The following is an 8,582-nucleotide window of genomic DNA, read 5'->3' on the forward strand; positions in this document are numbered from 1 at the left end:
TACCAATTAAGATTTTCTGCAAAGTAAAATAATATGAAATATTCATATCTAATTGTAAACAGGGGACATAATAAGAAGATATATATATATATTGAATAAGCATTTAGCGTCTGGATGACAAAGTGGTCTGAGGCGTTCGCCTTTACCGACCACTGACCTCTCACTTCTGATCGCATGAGTATGAGTCTCGGTTCTGCGCTCGTGGGTAGGTGAGAAAGAAAAGCTTGACAGTAGATTCTCGTGAGTCGGTGGTTCTTATTGGAGTCTCGATTTCTTAGTCAACAAAATATTCTGACGCATATTATTACGTGTTTAGACTCGAATAAACAGTAACACAAGAAAGAATGAAAGCATCAATCTTTGAAAAAAAATAACAAATTATTTATTGCCCTGGAAAAAATACTGTTATAAGGAAAACAATAAGAACTTACGGTTTTAAGAATCAAATCCAAAAATAATCAAAAAAATATTATACGAATAAAATTTTAGAAGTGCTAATATTGAAATGTTCTAATGATTTCAAGTTCGAGTCCCGACGAAGAATACAAGGTGGAAAGCGCTGACGAATATTGTATCCAGTATATTGTGATTGTCTACCTTTCCTTGTAGAAACACAATAAATAATCCTCCGGTTTTGGAAATCCAAATGATTTGAATAAACATTAAAATTTAATTGCCAAATTGACACAACAAAAGAAACACCTTTACGTCCCAGTGTTTAGAAGCCCAACTGAGATTATTTCTCTAAAACGATTATTTAAAACTTGAAATTTAAGCAAAACAGCTGCACGGAAAAGGGTCACTGATCATGTTTACATATAAAAGATCACGTAGCCCCTCTAAGTCCTTGATAAGAACCAATCATTTTACACCGACAATACAGGTTGATTACTTCACTAAAAACTATTTACAGGTCGAGGGTCACGTATCCGACTCAGCCTCGATCTCAACTTTATTATTCCCACCCAAAAATTTAAAACAAACTTGTTAACGTGACTGTTACTAAATTTGAATTAAGGTCGGGAACCAGGTCAGCCTTATGTGTTTACAAAAATGAACAGTCATGGTCAAATTATTTTCTGGAAAAAGTATGTGTTCCGAGTAAACAGAACTACATTCTTTTGACCTATAATAAAATTAGAAAAATAAAAGATTTTAAAACTTACAAACAATTAAATCAGATATAAATTAAATCAAATATGCATAACATTGTATAGTCTATCATGTGCTGAAAAATGGCGTTAAACCGAGAAAGAAAAAAAAACAATCAATACATAATTTTATTATCATACATAGGAGATTAATGTGCTCATTTTCCAATTTTCACGCTGTCTGATGTATATTTGTCACTTTCTATATTGAAAGGGCTCTAACACATATATTTTCAAAAAAATAATTTTCCTCTTCTTTTCACTTGATTCGAAATGTAGAAAGATTCTGAAATTAAGGTCATCTTCAATCTAATATTGCTGAAAATTACATTCACAGAAGTGCGTTGGGGTATCCTCTTCTACAAATAGAGCTTGATTACGCTAATATAATCACGTGACGAATCAGAATAGTGTGTGTGTGTGTGTGTGTGTGTGTGTGTGTGTGTGTGAAGTTTCAATTTAGGTGTGAGTCATATGGCTACGATGTCAGCTGTGTGGTAGTTTATAGTCATGTCTATCAATGGGGTATCATACCGCAGTCATGTGGTATCATATCACACCCAGTCATATTATCCTGACACCAGTCCTAACACTAACCTCTTAATGTTGAGCGCCAAGCGAAGCAGATGTTAGTACCATTTTTATAAGTCTTTGTTATGACTCGGCCGGGTTTCGAACCCGCAACCTCTTGCATCCGACACATAAACCTTTCAGGCCAGGGGAGTGGTCCAAATAAAATAGTAATCTGCATAGTGAGAATGGTATTTAGTGTTATTTAATGTATGTGGCAATAAAAGACTTATGTAATTGTGTCGCAGATTGGATGATTTGTGTGTGTGTGTGTGTGTGTGTGTGTGTGTGTGTGTGTGTGTGTGTGTGTGCATTTGTTGGTGTGATTTGGATTTTTGACGTCGCTTTAACAATTTTGTCAGTCATATCGCTACGATGACTGCTTTGTGACAGTTTATAGTGATGTCTAGCACTGAGGCATCATGTCGCAGACATGTAGCATGATGTTCCACTCAGTCACATTATCCGACCAGTCCTAACACTAACCTCTTAATGCTGAGCGCCTAGCGAGGCAGATGTTAGTACCATTTTTAAAGTCTATGGTATGACTTGGCCGGGGTTCGAACCCACGACCTCCTTGTTCGCAACTTTAATCGTTTTGACTTGTGTTCGAAATTCTATGATTATTTGGGATTTCTTTCTCAATACCTTCAGGTCTTTCCTATTACGTATTTTATGTCCATAGAGTTGTAATGCTCGATAAATGAAAATCTTAGTGAATCCAGTTAATTTAACAACATATATTAGGACAGACATATTTAGTTAAAGTAATAAGATTGAAATTTTCTCTAAATTGTATGAAATATGTTGGCATTTAAGATTAAATTCAGTACAATATATTTCTATTAAAATGATTGCAATGTTAACCTGAAATATTGAAATATAGAATTTTAGATTATTTAGCTATCGTGAATTTATTCGATATTTAATTATCTGTATTATATTCTAAAAGGCAGGAAATATACAAATGTATGATGTTGGTAAGTAAAGGAATATCGTAGTTTTATATGTCTCTCATATATCCGTAATTTAAGTTTACTTAGATTAATATTTAAATGTAATTTTATACGTTGAGTATTTCAATAAAATCAGTCCGTTCGTCGGAATCTCAAAGAGGCTTGTATCGTTACAGAATCCCGTACCTCCGCTTCCCATATTCCCCTGATGTAGTCTTATCTACGCCATCAAAAGTGACACCTCTTTAAAGAGAGCTTAAACTTCTTCTTCTTCTTCTTCTTCTTTTCCTCTCTCTCTGTCTCTGTCTGCCTGTCTGTCTGTCTGTCTGTCTGTCTCTCTCTGTCTATATATATATATATATATATATATATATATATATATATATATATATATATATATATATATATATATCTGATCATGGCAAACAGAATTAATAAGAGTTTATGAGACGAACAGACTCGTAAAAGTTGGTGGAGAATAAACAACCATTATCGTAAAAAATGGATGTTAAATAATTATTAGGTTTACAGAAGCCCCTGAGATATGCATTATTACGAAAATTATCAAAGATGAATATTTTTGGACATTAGCTGTAATTACAATCTGTTACGGGATTTTTAACTTAATAAAATAGAGATATCGCTCATATACTTCTTCCGCGCTTTCCGTTATCACCATTTGTTTCGTCACTGTTGTGTTGGAAAATCGTTAGCGATGCGTCATGACTGACCAGTGTGATATTATGTCGTTCCTTAAGTTCTCTCTTCATTTGTTCTAATTAGTTCTAGTCTTAAACTTCTCTTATTAAAGCTCAGTATCGAGCAAATTAAACAACTTCTGCTTGAGCCTTGCATGAGTTGGATGTTTCCCTTATTTCCAATAACCTAAAAAAGCATTCATTATCAACTAAAAGGTTCGCAAACGTGCAAATACTACAAATATTTGTCTAATTACCTAATGACCGCACATTACGAATATTTCACATGCATGAATTCTCTTGCTTCACAATATTTTTCAAGCAGAAGATTGGTACTTTACAACCTAACACCTAATATAAAGAATTATTCCTATCTCAAATTGCTAAATACTTGTACATTAGAATATCCCAATAATTCTTTATGATAAGAAATTGTTACGGGGTCTATTTTACCAAACTAATCCATGTTACCGTAAAGTCGCTTGAATGTTGTACATCATGATGTCTGATCCTAAACACTGGCTAATTACTAGGTTCGAAAATTATCTGCCCAATACTGACCCCCCATAATCAGGCAAATAATCACCGAAATCTAACAAAGTTATAAATGGAAACGCCAATACAAATAGCACAGATCCAAGCTTTTATTTATTTCTTTATTTAATATTTGTTTTACTTGTTGTCTTTTAATATATTATATTTCTGTACGTCATGATAATAATCATAATCATCATCAGGAGAAGAAGAAAAGAGGAAAAGAGAATTTTACAACTACCGCAGATTATTTCCAACAGTTAAAAATATAATAGATGCTTCGATTGACCCGTTCTGAGAAAAAAAATTGCATACAAATTTACAAATCCTGAATAAATTTTTCATGGACTACGAATCCTTTTCTCGCTTAAATAAGACAAAGAGCAAATATCTTCCGCGAAATAAAAGCTCCAAGTTATGTTGATGTAGATAAATTTCGTCAGGCATTGCGTTGAGTTAAATTTTCAACTAAATATTTCTGAACTGAGTGTACGCATTGTTGAAAAGTTTATATCATTTTATACTACTTCATTTCTATTTCGTTCTAATGAACAATAAAAACCCATAAAAGCAAATATGTTCTAAAACTTAAAATATCTCCGAATTGTTACGAAATTTGCGAATGACATTATTTATCTATACATTGGTATGCCCCAACTGTTTGATTAAGGAATCTGGTCCTGATTACGTCAGCATGATTATTGAAAAAAGGTTTGGACGGTATGTTTATATCAGTATGCAGATTACCTGACTATATTTGAAAGCTTTTAAAATAATACTTGGATTTTTATTATTTATTTGTGCTTAGACTCTTTGAGTTTTAAACTATTCAGTTCATTAATGCGGAAGGAGACAGACAAATCGTGTTCGATAGGCATCTATCTATTCATATAAACTAATTTCATTCGATTCTCACTCTATCAGAATGAGTCAGGACTTTTTTAAAAATGTTTTTCTGATATATCCACTTTGACATTTTTTTTTGAAAACCAACAGCACGATTTGGACAAAACAGCTTGCCCGAGACACCCGGCTGATCTGTTCGTAGGATTCGAGCATTCTTACTTTCTGTCTTGATTTCGGCACGCGTGCCTGCATTTATGCCATTATATTTGCACGTTCTATTAGGTTTACCGACTTTCTGAATTTGGTCTATTTTCGTTATACGTGTTTCTTATACAAAAAAACTAGCAGGGTTCAATTTACTTTTTATTTTGGATAGTTTCTGCTCTTGGAAATAATGGGCAGCAAGTTTAATATATCAAATTGCATTTAAAAATCCCCGTTTGTTAACTTTCATTTTCCCCAGAACAGCAGTGAGTCAAGCGACCCTAAATTAATCATAGTGGGAGCTGATAATGGTTTTGTTTGCTTATTGTATTAGATGTGAGATGTGTTTAGATATTGTGTTAAGGTCCCTAAAGCATCGAATCGAATGACTGGTCTTTAGTTTTGAAAACATATAATGACTATTTTACCTTTTTTGAACAAAACAACCAACAACAACAAAAATCCTGCCAATAATACACGGTTAATAAAAACGGCATTTTGTTTCTCAAGCCGACGCTACAGATTCGTAATGATAATATATTAATCTCAGGATGGAAAATCCCCGAAAATGGAGGCCATCTACTTTCAAAAGGCATGTGCAATAGGATTACAAAATTTAATAATAATTGTCTAAAATCTAAACAAGCGGGCACAAGACGTACAAGACTGCGTTTTTTTAGAGTGTGTAAGAAAACCAAAAAAAAAAAAACGGTAATACAATAAAATTAAAACAAAAGCTGTCATCATCATTGGCGGCTCAGTCACAAGAGACCATGCGAATAGCGCCCTAGAAGTGTCGTCTTTCTCTGGCGTTTTGGCAATGTCTGCTGTGGCTGTGCAGGCCTATGCGCGAGTGACAGTTCCTATTGCCGTTGGTACAGACATAATGGAAAGACTGAGTTGCTGGGGTTGCTGCAGCGCTCTTCTTTCTCGCGCGTTTCTCTGCCACCAGCTGGACTTGCCTCGCATCAGCGACTGCTATGCCCTTGCTTACCATCAGACTCCATGTGCGTCGGGCCTCGGCCAGCACTCCCCAGCTGTCGGGTGAAATGTCGCATGCCTTCATGTCCCTCTTGCACACATCACTGAAACGGAGTGAGGGGCGGCCGATTCTTCTGGTGTCAGTGGCCAGCTGTCCATATAGGATGTTCTTTGGTAGGCCCCCATCCTCCATGCGTCGGACGTGTCCCAGCCATCAAAGGCGGCGTTGGCTTAGCAGGGAGTACCTGCTGGGGATACTTGCACGCTGCATGATCTCGCATTGTGGGACGCGGTCTTATCAGCTGATTTTCAGGATGCGTTTTAGATACCTTATATAAAATGGTTGAGACAGAGCTCTTGCCTCATGTTGGTGCTCCAGGTCTCACTTCCGTATTCGTACTCTAAGGATGATCTGAGCAACCGAGTTTTTAACTTTTTTAAGTTTCTGTAGTAGAATCTGAGATGAACCAGACAGAATTGAGTTACAATAATCCCATCTTGAAAGTACTAAGGAACACACAAGTGTTTTAGTGGCATCAACAGAACGAAAATTGCGAATGGAGCTGATAAGTCTCGTCTCCAAATATGAAGTCTTACATATGTTTATTACATGTTGGTGTAAGAAGAGAGTACTGCTTATAGTGAAACCAAGGATTCATTCATTCATTCAGCGTGAATTTAATGTTGGTATTGCTGATACTTATTGTTCGAGGTAAAGGATGTGAATGAGAGTCTTTTCATGGCGATCAGGACATCAAAATGCCGCAGGCAAGTCAAGGATGATGGGGACTGTAATCTTTCCAATATCCAAAGCAAAGAGAAGGTCACTAACTACTCTCAGAAGGTCAGTTTCAGTATTTTGGTAAGGGTGATATGTAGATTGTACATTGCTAAATATACTATGTGAGATCAGATGAGATACAAGTTGGGTTCAAACAACTTGTTATAAGATTTTGTGAAATGAACGAGAGGTGAGAACTAGAGCGATAGCTTTTATGTAAAATTTTAGTATCTTGTATTTTGGGACTTCCCAGAATGAGAGAAAAGTACTGATTATATCGGTAAGTGAAGGTAATATTGAATCGAAGCACAAAGCCAAGAAGGATATCCTAATCAGATCTAGTTCACGCGACAGTTGTATGTACCAAATCGATAGAGACAGGTTCAAATACTATTCAGTGTTGCCGTGTAAATTCTCTATTACAACTGCATGCTGGAAGTTGTGTTATCAAGCTTGCTTTTATATATATATATATATATATATATATATATATATATATATATATATATATATATATATATATATATATATATATATATATATATATATATATATATTTACGTTTCGGTTTTATAGATTTATTAGATTACTTATTTGGTTATGGGAAGTCCGTGTTGGGGTGATTTTGTTCAGCCCCAGTAATTACTCAGTTTCTAGAGGCATACGCCACAGACTGCAGTATTGACGAGATGTCGTGATTGCACGGTTTAGTTTTTGAGTTCAGGTCAGAGCGGATAAGTTGGCATAGCATCGAGCTAGGTAGGGTTTTTTTTAAAAATAGAAAGGTGTTGATCGATTGTAAATGTCTGTATCAAATAATTGTGATAGGGATTGACATATTCTACAAAGGAATTATTGAGGGTTGTTATATTATCTGGAGACGCCTTTTCTTGTTGTTATGAAGATAAATATGGTGGAGTGATACGGGTGAAGAAAGGCTTAAAATCGTGGTTCTGCTGACCCAGAGATAGAGTAGGAATATATATATATATATATATATATATATATATATATATATATATATATATATATATATATATATATATATATACAACTATTTGATTAAATGCAAACACAGCAAGCATCAAGCTTCGTTTGCTTGTAATGACAAATCTCGTAGCATATCAAAGATAGAGCGTACATTCTTCACATGTATTCTAAATACAATATATTGAAAAGCACAAAGCTATTCAGCTATTGTCGTCAAATATTCCACAACCAAAATCAGCAAGAAGGAATGGACCCCAAAAAATGTGTATTAAGTATCACTAGCCTGTGTCATATTGTGTGATGTTTCATCTCCTTTTTTTCAACCTTATCTTCATAGGATTATGAATTTTATAAATTAATGCTGATTGTAAATCTGACTGAACACATCCAAATCATATAATCTCATTATCTCATGTTAAGTACAGCCCGATATAGACAAAAGGATATGGAATTGTCTCATGTTAAGTACAGCCCGATATAGACAAAAGGATGTTGCAGTGTACCTTTAAACGATATGTCATTTTCGTGCTGTTTCTTATAAAACGAAGTAGCGGTGTTTTCTTACTTCCTTTTCTAGAGTGACAGCCGTTGCGTTTCTCTTCCGTTCAAAATGTAAATTAATCCATGTATTAACATCTTTGAATAGATTGACACAAGGCACGTCGGCCTTACTGAAATATGCAATAAACAAGTGTACTTGTGCACAACCATGACTGATACGATCGCAACAAACTATCTTCCAGTGAATAAATTACCATGTGCCATCTTTTTACGTTGTAATTCTGACTTAATGGCCTTTGTGGGAATCAAATTACCTCTTGACAGAGTTGTAGTTCCGACAAATTGGCTTTTGAGAGAATTATTTTGCATC

The sequence above is a fragment of the Sinohyriopsis cumingii genome, chromosome 7 (genome assembly GCF_028554795.1).
Source record: "Sinohyriopsis cumingii isolate HCF-2022 chromosome 7, ASM2855479v2, whole genome shotgun sequence".
Classification (NCBI taxonomy): domain Eukaryota; kingdom Metazoa; phylum Mollusca; class Bivalvia; order Unionida; family Unionidae; genus Sinohyriopsis; species Sinohyriopsis cumingii.